Source organism: Erpetoichthys calabaricus, chromosome 5 (assembly GCF_900747795.2).
Source record: "Erpetoichthys calabaricus chromosome 5, fErpCal1.3, whole genome shotgun sequence".
NCBI classification, from domain to species: domain Eukaryota; kingdom Metazoa; phylum Chordata; class Cladistia; order Polypteriformes; family Polypteridae; genus Erpetoichthys; species Erpetoichthys calabaricus.
Genome location: NC_041398.2, coordinates 22,877,239 through 22,894,679, shown reverse-complemented (window position 1 = coordinate 22,894,679; position 17,441 = coordinate 22,877,239). Strand labels below are relative to the sequence as shown.

General features: G+C 47.6%; 1 protein-coding gene and 6 non-coding genes across 7 annotated transcripts in view; all 7 read right to left on the bottom strand.

The window, feature by feature from the left end:
• LOC127527749 (zinc finger CCHC domain-containing protein 3) overlaps nucleotides 1-17,441 on the bottom strand; it is a 227,314-nt gene that overhangs the window by 122,211 nt on the left and 87,662 nt on the right. The window lies entirely within an intron of this gene.
• trnas-gcu (transfer RNA serine (anticodon GCU)) lies at nucleotides 11,960-12,041 on the bottom strand. The gene has a single exon. It is a non-coding gene; the product is annotated as a tRNA-Ser (tRNA).
• Nucleotides 12,406-12,479, bottom strand: trnat-agu (transfer RNA threonine (anticodon AGU)). The gene has a single exon. It is a non-coding gene; the product is annotated as a tRNA-Thr (tRNA).
• On the bottom strand, nucleotides 12,881-12,954 carry trnat-cgu (transfer RNA threonine (anticodon CGU)). Its single transcript has one exon. It is a non-coding gene; the product is annotated as a tRNA-Thr (tRNA).
• Nucleotides 13,218-13,299, bottom strand: trnas-acu (transfer RNA serine (anticodon ACU)). Its single transcript has one exon. It is a non-coding gene; the product is annotated as a tRNA-Ser (tRNA).
• Nucleotides 13,661-13,734, bottom strand: trnat-agu (transfer RNA threonine (anticodon AGU)). Its single transcript has one exon. It is a non-coding gene; the product is annotated as a tRNA-Thr (tRNA).
• Nucleotides 14,245-14,318, bottom strand: trnat-ugu (transfer RNA threonine (anticodon UGU)). Its single transcript has one exon. It is a non-coding gene; the product is annotated as a tRNA-Thr (tRNA).

Below are 17,441 nucleotides of genomic sequence, written 5' to 3'. Positions count from 1 at the left end.
TTTTGTTCCTGGCATTTCTCTTGGAGCTGCCTGGCAGCAAACACCATGTCGGTAGTCCCACGTTCTTTGCGGAAACCGCACTGACTCTCGGGTAGGAGACCTTGTTCAAGATGTACATTCAGGCGGTTCAGTAGGACACGGGCCAATATCTTGCCTGCGATGGACAGTAGTGAGATTCCACGGTGGTTGTCGCAGGCCTGACGGTTTCCTTTGCGTTTATACAGGTGGATAATGGAAGCGTCTTTGAGGTCCTGTGGTACAGTTTCAGTCTGCCAGATGATCTGGATTAAACACAACAGCTTATCTGTCAGCGCTGGTCCACCCGCTTTGTAGATTTCGACAGGAATCATATCAGAGCCAGGTGCTTTACCACTGGACAGCTGGCGGATGGCTGTCTGTATCTCATCCAACGCTGGAACAGCGTCCAGTGCCTTTTTCGCTGGAACCTGGGGCAGTCTTTCAATGGATTCATTGTTGATGACGGAAGGCGTATTCAACACACTGGCAAAGTGTTCCGCCCATCTTTCTAAAATTTTTTCCTTGTCTGTGATGAGTGTAGAGCCGTCTGCACTGAGGACAGGGGAAGATCCTGAGGTGGTAGGGCCATATATTTCTCTCAGGCTTCTGTAGAAGTTCTTCGTGTCTTTCCTGCCTGCAAAGCCCTGAATCTCATCAGCTTTCGCACTCAGCCAGGAGTCTTGCATCAGGCGCAGTTGCAGCTGGACGTTGCTGCGGATGCTTCTCAGTGCGACTTTCTTTGCTGTTGACGTTGGATCGTCATGTAGCGCCTTGTATGCCCGGCGTTTTTGCTGAAGTAGCAGTTGGATCGCTGCATTGTTTTCATCAAACCAGTCCTTGTGTTTCCTGGTAGAGGGTCCGAGGCGCTCAGCGGCTGTGCTATACACCGTCTCACGAAGTGTGGTCCACGCCATCTCCGCGTCCTGGTTGTCCAGTGTGATGGAAGCAAGGCGTTCATCCAGGGTGTCAACAAAGGTCTGTCTGACATCGGGGATCTTCAGCATGCTGATGTTAAGGCGTTTCGGAGCTTTAGTGGCTTGAGGTCTTCTCTTAGGTTGGATGTGGATTTTCATCTTTGAGACGATGAGGCGGTGATCCGTCCAGCATTCTGCTCCGCACATGGCCTTAGTCACCTTCACGTCCTGTCGGTCCTTGTTTCTGACGATGACGTAGTCGATTAGATGCCAGTGTTTTGAGCGGGGGTGCATCCAGGATGTCTTGTTGCGTGTGGGGAGGTTGAAGACTGTGTTTGTTTAACACAGGTTTGGAGGAGCAGCAGGCCGTTGCTGTTGCACTTTCCAACCCCATGCTTCCCCATCACACCTTCCCAGGGGATGTTATCACTGCCGACACGTGCGTTAAAGTCTCCAAGAATGATAAGTTTGTCAGCAGTAGGAATGGAGGAGATGACGGTGTTCAGGTCCTCATAAAACTTGTCTATGGTCTCTTCTGGGTTTGTCATGGTGGGTGCATACGCGCTGACAATAGTGGCAGCCTTCGTTCCATGGATGAGGGGGAGTTTCATTGTCATAAGACGATCATTGATTCCTTTCGGGGAACTGGAGAGTTTGCTCGCAAGAGAGGTTTTGATAGCAAAGCCAACTCCAGCTTCTCACCTTGAGTCGGGGTCATGTCCGCTCCAGTAGAATGAGTAGCCAGCAAGCCTTTCTGTAAGTTCTCCTTCACCGGAGAGTCTGGTTTCACTGAGGGCGGCGATGTCTATGTTGTATCTGGCAAGTTCGTGGGCAATGAGTGCCGTACGTCGTTGGGGTCGGTCTGTGTTAACCCTGTCAAGCAGGGTGCGGATGTTCCATGTGGCAAGTTTTAGTGAAGTACATTTTGTTTTTAAATTTCGACCGCATAGTTGGGTCCCCGCCGACCGCGGCTAGCCGGCCAGGGTGGAAAGGAGCAGGCAATGTTTGGGGCACCTTTTCTAGCCCCTTCCTCATGCATGGAGGTGAGCAGTGCTGTCCTGAATAGGGCTGCTCAGACACTCAGGTGGCTGCCGAACTCCACTTCTGCTCCAGTAAGTGAAGAGCGACCCTATGGCCTGAGTCGCCTGTGTGCAGGCTTGCGGCTACGACTCCCAGTGCACCACACCTGTCGCTTTGTCGCTTACCTGTCGCCACAGGGCTTGAAAGATGATGTGAGATTGATGACTGATGACTTGCGTGGCTGACTTTGTTTATAGTGAGGAACAGTTGCGCAGCGTCGACCTCACTCTCTCGTCTGGGACCACCTGTGTCCAGTGGCAAGACCAAGTCCTGACGACTGGAGATGGGTACGGATGCAGTGGATGACCAAGATGTTCTACGTGCCTCATCTTGCTCTGTGCACTCCACGGTGCATTGCTGTAATCACCTTCACCTCCATTGGACCTAGATGGTCTCTTCCGCAGGTTCCGCCGACGTCCAGACTTCGCATGCATAGGTAGGCAGGCCTAGTTCACCGAGGGTTTGGGCCCATCGGCTACCCTCACCTGGTTTAGCCGGCCAGTGGAAGCCGTTGTCTGGGGTATGGCCGCTGTTGCATGCTAACAGCTACAAGGAGCCACAGGTGAGAGCTGAGTGACAGGTGAGGACCAAAGCGGACAAACTGCTCCTGGGAGCACCACGTGTTCCCCCATCTGAGGTACTACCTCTTCCTGTACACTCCATTATACCCCTATATATATATATATAATATATATATGTACACATATATATATATTATATATATATACACATATACATATATATATATTTGCAAACTGTTTCTTCTTCATTGAGGTTTTCTCTTGGAGAGCTTTTTTCATTTCATTGAAAATTAAAGCAGCAGCTGCCAAATTATGTAGCTTTCTTATTAATTTTTCAACATTGTGTAAAAAAATAACTTTATAAAGTAACATAAAAGGTTTAAATACTGGTTATCCTTTTACACTAAAATATTAATAAAGAGATACAAAAAAAAAAAAAAAAAGTAAAATGCATATGTTCTTTTTCTTTAAGGAGATTAAATATTACTGAAGAAAGAAAAAAAAAACTAAAACAGCCAAATGGGGCTATGCATACAAACTTAAAAGGTTTAAATAAAACAGAAATATATATTTTATTTTTACTTGCTTAACTTGTGGAGGGTGTATCCTGTAGCAAAGCCCTAACTTTTTTCGTGAAAGCCCATTTCAGTCAATAAGTCTTAAAAACAGGTGTAAAGATATTGACAATAAACTACGCAAACCCACCAAGACATGGAATCGTTTAAATCAAGTATCATTACATCTTCCTTTCTTAAAGAGAAGTAAGGCAGTACTTATAAGCTTACATATTTATATATAGACATACATATATATATATATATATCTATATCCGAAGCCGTGCAAGCACACTCTTTTGAGAATGCAACGTATAGTTGTACAGAAGAAAAGCAATCTTGCCTCAAATGAATGGCAACCTTTTGTAGGTCTATGAAGTTAATTTAAACTTTAGGTTTACGCGGTGCTTTCTTTCCGAAGTACCTGCACTCATGAATATGTCTGTATGTGTCAGTCGGTCAAATCCACGCGCTTCGCACCGGCGAAGTACAGCTTTTAAATTTTTATTAAGAAGAAAATAAAACGTTTTTAAATTGAGGGAAAATATACTAATAACAGTTTGTTAAGGATCAGTTTTTTTGTGAAGCTGCCTTTACTCGAGTGATCACTTCGACCTGACTTGGTGGCTGCACCTAGAAATTCTGTCCATAAAAGTTATGAACAGAATCGGTGACAAAGGGCAGCCCTGGCGGAGTCCAACTCTCACTGGAAACGGGTTCGACTTACTGCCGGCAATGCGGACCAAGCTCTGGCACCGATCGTACAGGGACTGAACAGCCCTTATCAGGGGGGCCGGTACCCCATACTCTCGGAGTACCCCCCACAGGATTCCCCGAGGGACACGGTCGAATGCCTTTTCTAAGTCCACAAAACACATGTAGACTGGTTGGGGCAAACTCCCATGCACCCTCCAGGACCCTGCTAAGGGTATAGAGCTGGTCCACTGTTCCGCGACCAGGACGAAAACCACACTGTTCCTCCTGAATCCGAGGCTCGACTATCCGACGGACCCTCCTCTCCAGGACCCCTGAATAGACTTTTCCAGGGAGGCTGAGGAGTGTGATCCCTCTGTAGTTGGAACACACCCTCCGATCCCCCTTCTTAAAGAGGGGGACCACCACCCCGGTCTGCCAATCCAGAGGCACTGTCCCTGATGTCCATGCGATGTTGCAGAGGCGTGTCAGCCAAGACAGTCCTACAACATCCAGAGCCTTGAGGAACTCCGGGCGTATCTCATCCACCCCCGGGGCCCTGCCACCAAGGAGTTTTTTGACCACCTCGGTGACCTCAGTCCCAGAGATGGGGGAGCCCACCTCTGAGTCCCCAGGCTCTGCTTCCTCATTGGAAGGCATGTTAATGGGATTGAGGAGGTCTTCAAAGTATTCCCCCCACCGACCCACAACGTCCCGAGTCGAGGTCAGCAGCGCACCATCCCCACCATATACAGTGTTGACACTGCACTGCTTCCCCTTCCTGAGACGCCGGATGGTGGACCAGAATCTCCTCGAAGCCGTCCGAAAGTCATTCTCCATGGCCTCCCCAAACTCCTCCCACGCCCGAGTTTTTGCCTCAGCAACCACCAAAGCCGCATTCCGCTTGGCCTGCCGGTACCTATCAGCTGCCTCCGGGGTCCCACAGGACAAAAGGGTCCTGTAGGACTCCTTCTTCAGCTTGACGGCATCCTTCACCGCCGGTGTCCACCAGCGGGTTCGGGGATTGCCGCCACGACAGGCACCGACCACCTTACGGCCACAGCTCCGGTCAGCTGCCTCAACAATAGAGGCACGGAACATGGCCCATTCGGACTCAATGTCCCCCACCTCCCTCGGGATGTGGTCGAAGTTCTGCCGGAGGTGGGAGTTGAAGCTACTTCTGACAGGGGGCTCTGCCAGACGTTCCCAGCAGACCCTCACAACACGTTTGGGCCTACCACGCCTGACCGGCATCCTCCCCCACCATCGAAGCCAACTCACCACCAGGTGGTGATCAGTTGACAGCTCCGCCCCTCTCTTCACCCGAGTGTCCAAGACATGTGGCCGCAAGTCCGACAACACGACCACAAAGTCGATCATCGAACTGAGGCCTAGGGTGTCCTGGTGCCAAGTGCACATATGAACACCCCTATGCTTGAACATGGTGTTCGTTATGGACAATCCGTGACGAGCACAGAAGTCCAATAACAAAACACCGCTCGGGTTCAGATCAGGGGGGCCATTCCTCCCAATCACGCCCTTCCAGGTCTCACTGTCATTGCCCACGTGAGCATTGAAGTCTCCCAGCAGAACGAGGGAGTCCCCAGAAGGTATGCCCTCTAGCACCCCCTCCAGGGACTACAAAAAGGGTGGGTACTCCGAACTGCTGTTCGGTGCATACGCACAAACAACAGTTAGGACCTGTCCCCCCACCCGAAGGCGAAGGGAGGCTACCCTCTCGTCCACCGGGGTAAACCCCAATGTACAGGCTCCAAGTTGGGGGGCAATAAGTATACCCACACCTGCTCGGCGCCTCTCACCGGGGGCAACTCCAGAGTGGTAGAGAGTCCAGCCCCTCTCAAGGAGATTGGTTCCAGAGTCCAAGCTGTGCGTCGAGGTGAGCCCGACTATATCTAGCCGGAACCTCTCAACTTCGCGCACTAGCTCAGGCTCCTTCCCCTTCAGAGAGGTGACATTCCACGTCCCAAGAGCCAGTTTCTGTAGCCGAGGATCGGACCGCCAAGGTCCCCGCCTTCGGCCACCACCCAACTCACACTGCACCCGACCTTGAGGGGGTCCGGTTTGGTGGGCTCAGGATTGGGTCACTGCTTTTTGCAGATGATGTTGTCCTGTTTGCTTCATCAGGCCGTGATCTTCAGCTCTCTCTGGATCGGTTCGCAGCCGAGTGTGAAGCGGCTGGGATGAGAATCAGCACCTCCAAATCCGAGACCATGGTCCTCAACCGGAAAAGGGTGGAGTGCCCTCTCAGGGTTGGTAGCGAGATCCTGCCCCAAGTGGAGGAGTTCAAGTATCTTGGGGTCTTGTTCACGAGTGAGGGAAGAATGGAGCGTGAGATCGACAGGCGGATCGGTGCGGCATCCGCAGTAATGCGGGCGTTGCATCGGTCTGTCGTGGTGAAAAAGGAGCTGAGCCGCAAGGCGAAGCTCTTAATTTACCAGTCGATCTATGTTCCTACCCTCACCTATGGTCATGAGCTATGGGTAGTGACCGAAAGAACGAGATCGCGAATACAAGCGGCTGAAATGAGTTTCCTCCGCAGGGTGTCTGGGCTTTCCCTTAAAGATAGGGTGAGAAGCTCAGTCATCCGGGAGGGGCTCAGAGTAGAGCCGCTGCTCCTCCGCATCGAGAGGAGTCAGATGAGGTGGCTCGGGCATCTGATCAGGATGCCTCCTGGACGCCTCCCTGGTGAGGTGTTCCAGGCACGTCTAACCGGGAGGAGGCCCCGGGGAAGACCCAGGACACACTGGAGGGACTATGTCTCTCGACTGGCCTGGGAACGCCTTGGGATTCTCCCGGAAGAGCTAGAAGAAGTGGCCGGGGAGAGGGAAGTCTGGGCATCTCTGCTCAAGCTGCTGCCCCCGCGACCCGACCTCGGATAAGCGGGAGACAATGGATGGATGGATGGACCTACACGGGAAGTTGGAGAATTAGTGATGAGTGAGTGAGTCAGTCAGTCAGTCAGTCAGTGAGTCAGTGAGGGCTTTGCCTTTTATTAGTATAGATATATATAATATATGTATATATATATGTATTGTGGAAAGCATACCCCCAGACACAGACAGACAGACACCAGAATGTCCAAAACACACTTCTTTTATTTTCCTACAGCACCACAATGTCTTCCTTCACCAACTCTTTCTTCTTCTCTTTCTCTTTCCTTCTCTTCTCACCTTCAACCTTCTCTCTCTCTTCTTCTTTCTCTTCTTCTTCTTCTCTTTCTCTTTCACCTTCGACCTCCTCTTGCCCTCCTCACAAGCTTTGTCTTCTTCCTCCCAACTCTGGCTCTCCTAGTGGAGGGAGGCGGCCCCTTTTATTATGACCCGGATGAGCCCCAGGTGCTCCCCATGACATCCCTTCCTGGTGTGGCGGAAGTGTCAGGAGAGCACCTGGAAGTACACCGGGTGCCCTTGGGATTACTTCCGGCAGCACTTCCTGGTGTGGCGGAAGTGCTGCCATCCAGGACTCCCTAACTGTCCGGGCGCCCCCTTGCGGTGGCCACATCTTCTCACAGTGGTAAGTATCCTGGCTCCATTCCTGTGGCCCCCAATTAGACCCGGGCGGCTGCTCTCTCATGGCCAAGGAGAAGTATCGTTCAACTCGGGGACTGTCCAGGCATCCCGGCCGGGCAGTGTCCCCGCTCATCCGTGACACTGCCCCCTCACCAGCTGAAGCCCATCTGGCAAAGCAGCCCGTCCCGCGAGGGATAGAAATTTCCCAAGGCGGGGTCCCGGAATACCATCTTCCACGGTCCAGACCTGTAAAACAAGAAACAGACGCGGAGACGTCGTCCCGACGCCACCTAATGGCATCTCTGCTCAAGGCATAGGGACAACGTCTCCACAGATGCCCGACTCCATGGCACATGTAACACCGGCACACCCCTTGTCTTTCCGGTGCCCTCCGGGCCTGAAAACAGGACGGGAACGCCCGTGCCTGTATCTCTTCAGCTTGGTTTGGGGCAACTCTCCAATGCCTTGGAGAGAGCTCTCTCTTCGCACGCGAGCTCTCATGGTCTCATTTCGGCCTGGCGGGAGACCCTTCCGTTTTCCTCCGGGGCCTCCCGTTACTCTGGGGTGCTGTAACAGCCTGGATCCCCTTATGGGACAAAGAGGGACCCCGTGCTGTTTGCACACCTCTCGAACGGGTTATGAGCGCAGCAGTTTCCTTGCGCGGGGCGGTCTGGGTACCGACACATACAAGCCGGCACCGCCCCCACGTCTCTGCTCGTACTGCAGGCTCAGTACTCGTCCCCCGATCTACTGTCGGAACCCTTGCTACTTGGATCCCTTCCGTTACATCCGGGTCCTTTTCGCTAGGGTTTCCATTATTATTTTTGGTACGCGTATCACTTACCTGTACCCCGACATCGGACTGGCAGGAGAATCCTACGTCGCGCCGCCTCAACCATCTCAGTACGGTTCTCAGGGGCGCGTCCGCAGTCTCCTCCAGTGTCTTAATTACGCCCTTTACCTCACTCAGCATCTGTAGAAGAGGCTGTACAGGACGAAAGACTTTCTCCAAGTCCCATACAGCCAACAACAATTCACTAACATCAGCCGGCGGTGAATTCATGCCTTCTTTGCACTCACCTGCCGGCTGGGAGCCGTGGAGCCCCTGCGCATGCTCCGTTGGGTCTTTGAGCGCTTCAGGATTGATGTTCGTTGGTCCCGCCTTCAAGTCTTCACCGGCGGGTATACAACAGACCCCGTCCAATCCTGTGCTTGTCTCTGGGAGGAACTTCTGGTCTTTCGACGCTCCCTCCACCCTATGAGCGGACTCGATTGGGGAAGAGTCTTCCGGGCAGCTTCCGCCCCGCAGCCCTTCTGCAACCAGTAGCGATTCTTCCTCGTCTTCCGTCCCCGTCTCGCCATCACTCCAGGGGTTGGCGTGCTTCGGCCACAGACGCGGATTCGGGCAGTCTCCTGCTAAAAAGCAAGACCAGGAGACAACAGGGTAAGCCCCGCCAAGCGTATCTCCATCACACGCGAGACTTACCTCCCGGTTCCCGTCTTCTTGAGTATACTGCTGCTGGGTGGCCTCTTCTGTTGCCCTGTCAACCCGTGCGTCCGCAAAGACGACGTTGGGCAGGGGCGTCGCTATCTTAGGGGCGCGTTTGCCCTTCTTCTTCCCCATACTGCTAAACGTCCGTCAGGCGTGGTCTTCGGCGAGCGTTTTCTGAGACGTTGGCGCAGGACTGCGTGCCGCGATAAACGTGCGTCTTCGTCCGCTGTGCGGGCAGCCTCCACAAAATTATTTTTTTGAAAACGGGGTCCCCTCCTTTTAGCCGGAGGAGGGCCCCACGTTGGGCGCCATTGTGGAGACTGGCTTGGACACAGACAGGCAGACACGTTCATGTCACCCAACACACGTTTATTATACATTATATTTACAAGTCAGTAGTGCACAATCCAGTGCCAAAGCACCATTCACCCTTTCACAAGTCCTGGCCACAACACAATGCCTTTCTCTTTGGTCCGCCTCCACTCCTCTCCAACCCGCTTCGTCTTCTTCCTCCCGACTCTCGCCTTGACTGGAGGGAGGCGGCCCCTTTTATTATGACCCGGATGAGCCCCAGGTGCTCCCCATGACATCCCTTCCTGGTGTGGCGGAAGTGTCAGGAGAGCACCTGGAAGTACACCGGGTGCCCTTGGGATTACTTCCGGCAGCACTTCCTGGTGTGGCGGAAGTGCTGCCATCCAGGACTCCCTAACTGTCCTGGATGGTGGCCACGTCTTCTCACAGTGGTGAGTAACCTGGCTCCATTCCTGTGGCCCCCAATTAGGCCCGGGCGGCTGCCCTCTCGTGGCCGAGGAGAAGTATCGTCCAACTCGGGGACTGTCCAGGCGTCCCGGCCGGACAGTGTCCCCGCTCATCCGTGACAATATATATAATATATATATATATATATATATATATATATATATATATATATATATATATATATATATATATATAATATGTATGCTGTTCTACAGCACGATTAGAATCGTCTGAGTATTAAAGGTGTAGGTCTATTTTATAAGCATATTTTATACCATTAATGTTAATATATAGTATAATATATATAGTATATTATTATTATTCTGTATTAGTATTGATATGAACAATTTGTAAAATTAGTATTAAGTATAAAAAATGAAACTTTGATTATACAATTCAATGTTTATTATATTTATACATTATTATATCTGTCTTTACATGTTTTGCACACATATTTAATAAATGTAATAAACTGCACCAAGAATGGTTAAAAAATCATTCAAAAAATGTGTGTGTGAATGTAAATACAGTATATCTGCTCAAACCGACACTCGTCAGTAACATTTTTAGAAAGTTCAAAATAAAACGCAAATCGCAAAGCGTCTGTGTGCAGACTCAAACAAACTTTTGCAGAATGCATTAACTGACAAGAGGCTGGCCCGCCCTTTCTGAGTTTTGGTAGCCAACACGAGCCATGATTCGTCAATTCTTGGTAGCCGACCGAGCCATCATTGACCAATTCTTGGTAGCCGAAACAGGTTGTGAATGGTCAGTTCTTGGTAGCCGATATGGGCTGCGATTGGCCCGAGCTTTCAACTCTTGGTAGAATCTTGGTAGCAGAAAGCGATGTGATTGGTTTTCGCTACCAAGAATTACCTCAACTCACGGCTGCTCGGGGGCGCCAGCTGGGCCACAGACAGAGCAGTACCAAGTGGCTCTTTCAGAATTATATGGACGTTAATTAATCTGGTTCCGCTCTGCTGCTCACTAGTGCTGCGGATGAATCACAAACATTGCATTTTTAAAAGAAACATTTGCTCGTTTGCAACGGGAGTTAAGCATCCTCATGTTCCTGAGATCTTGTAGCAATCCCTTGATAATCTTTGTTATTGTCAACTTCACGCAATAATGTGGACGGATGAGGCAATCTCATCATATTTGTAGCCCGTTGAATGTCAGCTTACCCTACAGTTACAGCTGAGAGGTATGAAAATAAAGCTGCTCGTGGAGACACTTCCATGTTAACTGCCCACGAGAGCACTGTGACCTTGAACTTATTGCACCGCATAGGATCTTTCCTAAGACTGACTGATATATATTTCGCTCTTTTCCCTTCCAGGACTGTTAAATGGGGCAATGGAGTTTACATTTATTCATTTGTTTATTTCCTTCTTTCTTTCTCTCTCTCTCTCTTTTTTTTGAAACTTGGAGATGTACAGTTTGCTTAGAATGAAAGGGGAAAATAAAGAAAGCAATGCTATCAAGATTAAAAGAGATTGCAAAGAGAGAATATCCCTGTCTTGCACAGTGGACTTTGCTGCACTGCTCACAGACTGAGGGCTGCACTTGATTGACCAGGATGCAGTGTGTCGTTAGTATACTCTCGGTTAATGGTGGAGCGATTTTCATTTCAATTAAAGTTGCCATGGCAAAACTGAATAGAGACTATGTTGGATGGTAAATGAATTGTTTGTCTCTAATTTTCAATTAGTTTTAATTTGAATGAAAAAGCATGGAGGGTGAATGAAAAAACACCCAGGTATAAGCATGCAATGGAAACAAACATTAAGTGTTGATCGGATTGCTGCTGATCTATATGGGGGTCGAACCCATGACCTTTGTGTTATTGGCACCACGCTCTAACCAACTGAGCTAACTGGCCAAGTTGTTGCATGCTCCCTCTTGATGAATAATCTGTGCTTTCACTGCTTAACTTTAAGTTTGTGATCTATCTGGGATTTCAGACAAATGAGAAGGTCAGATCGAGCCCGATGTGGACATTTTGTTTCTCACTAGATTCTTGCAGCGTGTACGACTATTTAAGTTTGGAAACAGCTTTGACGAGTAAGAACACTAGGCTTATCTAAAAACTTCAAAAATAAAATAACCAGCTAAGCCACAGCGCCCCATGCCAGATGCTTAATTGCCAACTCACCATTTCAATTTGTAAAACAGAATGTTAGGGCAGAATACTTTGATTGTAAAATATGGACAAAGATACTGCAGGTGAGCATCAGGTGTTGCTCAGAGTGAGAAAGTCCCTTAAGACGCAATCGTTGCGTTGAGAGGGAGTTGAGGTCATTTGCGGAAAGAAGCGTTGGAATATTTTCTTCTTGAATTTGAGCTGCAGACAAAAATATATACAGAGAGGATAATAGAATCTTAAGATTTAAAGTCACGACAAGGGTGGGATTCGAACCCACGCATGCAGAGCACAATGGATTAGCAGTCCATCGCCTTAACCACTCGGCCACCTTGTCACGTGACTGAAGGGTTTTTCCTTCTGGCCATTCCTCCTAAATTCAAATTCACAGATCTGGTAAAGCATCATGCCACACTCTGTGGTTAAGTTTGTATATTTCATCTAAACTCATATCGTGGTCAATTGTCCTCTTTCATTGCTGCCTTGCTACAGAGCAATCTGTTACACGTCACGAAGGCAGGCAGGCTGTCGCTTTCCTCTCTGTCGTTCACTGGCCAAAGCAAAGAGAATTAAAGCTAAGAGCTCCGCCGCACTTCCGTCTTCTGCACTGAAACGGACAAAGCTAACTTGTTCCTTGCAAGGTTTCCAGGCACATCTGAGCGCCAAGGTGAAAATCAACTCAAAGGAACATGACAAAGAGCAGGCACTGCTGAGACTCGAACTCAGGATCTCCTGTTTACTAGGCAGGCGCTTTAACCAGCTAAGCCACAGTGCCTGATGTTGCAAAGAGATTCTAGCGTTGTGACCTCATACCCCTAAGAGCCAAGTAACATGCAACAAATGTCCACCTCTTTGTAATAAAAAAAAATTTGAAAGGAGAACGCACTTTCAGCAACAGCAGCTCCACGATCACTCGCTTTTGGAAAGAGGGAAGTTTGCCTTATGTTGTTTGAATCCAATGTTCAAAAGGAAGTACAGTCATTTCTTCATCGAGGTTTTCCATTCTCTTTTGTTGACTGCCCTTAAAGACTTATAATATTAAAACGTAAAAACCGATTAGTTTTTCCGGGCAAGTATGCGGCAAGGTTTGCACACAGTCTAATTTCAAGTTCACTTTGTCACAGATTCAGCTGTGCGTGTACTGCAGAAAAGAAATGGAAGGACGCAGAGTGAAGAAGGCACCGCTGAGATTTGAACTCAGGATCTCCTGTTTACAAGACAGGCGCTTTAACCAGCTAAGCCACGGCGCCCCACGCCAGATGCTTGTTTGCCAATTTACCATTTCAATCTGTAAAACAGAATGTTTAGGGCAGAATACTTTGATTCTAAAATTTGTACAAAGATACTGCAGGTGAGCATCAGGTGTTGCGCCGAGTGAGAAAGTCCCTTAAGAGGCAATTGTTGCGTTTATTGGGAGGTGGGGTCATTTGCGGAAAGAAGCATCAGAATATTTTCTTCTTGAATTTGAGCTGCAGACACAGAGAGGATAATAGACTCTTAAGAGTTAAAGTCACAACAAGGGTGGGATTCGAACCCACGCATGCAAAACACAATGGATTAGTAGTCCATCGCCTTAACCACTTGGCCACCTTGTCACAAAGGATGCACCTTTCCTTCTGGCCATTCCTCCTAAATTCAAATTCACAGATCTGGTAAAGCATCATGCCGCACTCTGTTTAAGCACGGACACTTCATCTACACTTATATCGTGATCAGTTGTTCTCGTTCATTGCTGACTTGCTACAGAGCAACACGTCACGAAGGCAGGCAAACAGGCAGGCTTTCGCTTTCCTGTCTTTCATTCACTGGCCAAAGCATAGAGAATTAAAGCTGAGAGCTCCGCTCCACCACCGTCTTAAGCACTGAAACGGACAAAGCTAACTTCTTCTTTGCAAAGTTTCCAGGCACATTCAAGAGCCAAAATGAAAATCCACTCAAAGGAATATGACAAAGATCAGGCACCGCTGAGACTCGAACTCAGGATCTCCTGTTTACTAGGCAGGCACTTTAACCAGCTAAGCCACAGCACCTGATGTTGCAAAGAGTTTCTTGTACCCCTAAGAGCCAGTTAACATGCAACAAATGTCCACCTCTTTGTAATTAAAAAGCAGTTGAAAGGAGAACGCACATTTAGCAAGAGCAGCTCTACGATCAGTCGCTTTTGAAAAGAGGGAAGTTTGCCTTATGTTGTTTGAATTCAATGTTCAAAAGGAAGCGCTAGATGAAGAGACAACGTCCACATAATCCGTGATGAGGACGATCAAGAGGTCATCTGAAAAGCACAACAGACTCACGTACCTGAGAAAAGCAGTCGTCTTCTTCAATGGCATTCTTAAAGTCATTTCTTCATCAAGATTTTCCATTATTTTTGTCGACTGGCCTTAAAGACTTAAAAAATAAAATAAAAACGTAAAAAAGGATTAGTTTTTCTGGGCAAGTTTACGGCAAGGTTTACACACAGTCTAATTTCAAATTCACTTTGCCACGGATTCAGCTGTGCGTGTACTGCAGAAAAGAAATGGAAGGACGCAGAGTGAAGAAGGCACTGCTGAGATTTGAACTCAGGATCTCCTGTTTACAAGACAGGTGCTTTAACCAGCTAAGCCACAGTGCCCCATGCTGGGTACTTAATTGCCAAATTTCCATTTCACTCTGCAAAACAGAATGCTTAGGGCAGAATACTTCGATTCTAAAATACGGACTAAGATACTGCAGGTGAGCATCAGGTGTTGCGCGGAGTGAGAAAGTCCCTTAAGAGGCAATCGTTGCATTTAGAGGGAGTTGGGGTCGTGTGCGGCGCACATCCGAGTGCCAAGATGAAAATCCACTCAAAAGAATATGACAAAGTGCAGGCACCGCTGAGACTCGAAATCAGGATCTCCTGTTTACTAGACAGGCGCATTAACCAACTAAGAAACAGAGCCTTTCCTCTGATTGGTTGATTTAAATGATGTGCCCCTCCCCCCCCTCTTGTGATTGGTGAATTCCAACCTGCCCCCTCCCTAACCCCGCATGAATCCCACCCCCTCCACCTGATTGGTCAGGGTTTGTGTCAACAGCAGTTTGATGGGTGTTGGTCCCGCCCAGACCCCCACCTTAATCCCACTCCCACCCACCTGATTGGTTCAGGGTTTGTGTCAAGAGCAGTCTGATGGATGCTGCCTCTGCATTGCCCCCCCGGTGTGTCAACACCTGTTTGTTGTCTGGCTCCCCCCTCCTTGCCCCTTCTCCTGATGCCCTTTATATCAAAAGAACGACCTTGCCACGATCCCAAGGCCTGATCGACATGTCCAGATATGTTCGTGCTCATACGCAGCCGGCGAGGTCTCCCTTATAGCCGCTCCTGCATATCCTCTCAACGGTGCTGGAGCATGTCCCTGCATCTATCTATTATTTTAATATTATCATGAGATTAAAATATCTATCTAACCTTTGCTTTATAATTTGTAAAAAAGGAAGGCCTTTTAAACCGCTTTTAATTGCTCTCTGTAAGCCGCAGTTTGAACGAAACAGCTTTCCCCATCTCACAGAAAGCCATCTCACAGAAGGTCAAGCTGACAGGTCCTGTGGTGAAACACGTCTCCATCTCACAGAAAGGCATGCAGCCACATTCCTGATGATTGAAGCTGACAGCCCCAATTAGGTCAATATCTCCAAGTTGATTCTCCAATCTATTAGTCAGAATCCGGCAAGTCCCTTTTAAAAAATTATATCTGAGTAAAACGAGAGGGGCTGGGAATTTAAAATCCAAAATGACGTTGATCATAGGTTATTGTTAATTATTATGCTCAGTACCATCTCTCTATGTGTAGGAGCGTGAGCGCGCTCGTGTGTGTATAATATAAGTTGTAGCATCTTGGTGTAGGGATTGCGCATGCGTTTTGTTAAAGAGTATTTTGTATGCAAAGTGTAAGCGAACGTCTGTGTAAAGTGTTTTGGATAGTTACAAATAGCAGATAATGTGCAAGAGTCTATCTATCTATCTATCTATCTATCTATCTATCTATCTATCTATCTATCTATCTATCTATCATAAAAACACTTTTGCTGCCTGCAGAGAGCAAGGAGGAACTGCCGGGTGAGATCAAAGAGTCTCTTAGTACCTCAGAAGATTGGGTGTATGATGACATTTTGAAAAGTGCGCCAGATAAATCAAAGAAATATACCGAACTTATTTTACAGAAAATGTCGCATAACACTAATACAACCTACTGGAATGGCTTGGGAGAGTTTGTGTTTCGTGGAGCCGGTACGAATATGGTTGATCTAATGCGGAACTTGACCGGCCGTCACAACATACCATCCTATCAGAGACCTAGGGGATGGACGGAATTTGTCAAGGACATGACCGGTTTGAACATTCTGGCATTCTCTGTGCCAAACGCCGACACGAGAGAACTTCTGGAGAGCTTCAAACCTTCTGCCCCAGACAGTGTTGCTGCCGCTGCTTCCGATATACCTGTTGGCAAGAAAATCAGATCTCGTAAAAAGAATGAATGGACTCCTTATTGAAATGTAATTATATTTTTGTTTAGTAACATTTTAAATGTGATTACAGAGTCTGCCTATTCTTTATTAAGATAATTACAGTTCATAGAACTTTGCATACAGGGGTCATCCTGAAAACCTCTAGAAGTGTTCTTAGACAAGGTGCTGACAAATTTTTGAACCATATAATTGTTCTTGATGACTTCATTAAAATACAGGTTCATGACATCTTTAATGTCAATGTCAATTTATTTATATAGCACATTTAAAACAACATAGGAATGCTGTGGCCAAAGTGCTTTACAATAAAAGAATAAAAGAAAAACAAACAAATATCATAAATAACATAAATAGAAATAAAAATATATGAACATAATAAAAATAAAATAAATTAATAAATAGAAGTGATGTTATATAATCACAATGAGGAAACCATCAGTATTACTGAAGGTCAGGAATGCATTTAAATAGAACTGAGTCTTTAGTCTTGGTTTAAACAGTTCAATTGTAGACGACTCCTTTATATGACGAGGTAAAGAGTTCCACAGGCGAGGAGCAGCAGCTGTGTCCCCCTTGGTTTTACACTTGGTACGCGGGACAACCAGAGACAGCTGACCAGAAGATCTAAGCACTCTAGGTGGCTGGTGTAAAACACACAATTCGGATAAATAGACAGGAGCAAGCCCATGTAAAGATTTAAAAACTAGCAACAAGATTTTAAAATCAATTCGAAAACTGACAGGCAGCCAGCGTGAAGAAGCTAAAATAGGAGAAACAGAGTCAGACTTTCTTGCCCCCACCAAGAAAAGCGAGCGGCAGCATTCTGGACCAACTGTAACCTGTGTATCAGGGATTTGCTAATCCCAGAATACAGCGAGTTGCAGTAATCAAGGCGAGAAAAAAAATAAAAGCATGAGTAGCTTTCTAAAGATCTCTAGAAGATAAAAAAAGGCTTGATCTTACCTAATAGACGAAGCTGGAAAAAGCAACTCTTGACTACAGAATTTACTTGTTTCTCAAAAGAGAGGTTACTGTCAAAGATTACACCAAGATTGCAGACTTGAGGTTTGCAAAAGACAGAGAAAGAGCCGAGAAGTCCAAGATCAATTTGGGCTTTAGCTGACTATAAGCACCTCCATTTTATTTTGATACAGATCAAGAAAATTATTAGCCTTCCAGGATCTTAGTTCAGAAAGACAGTTGTGGAGTTGATTTATTGCAGAGTTGCAGACAGGAATATAAACCTGAG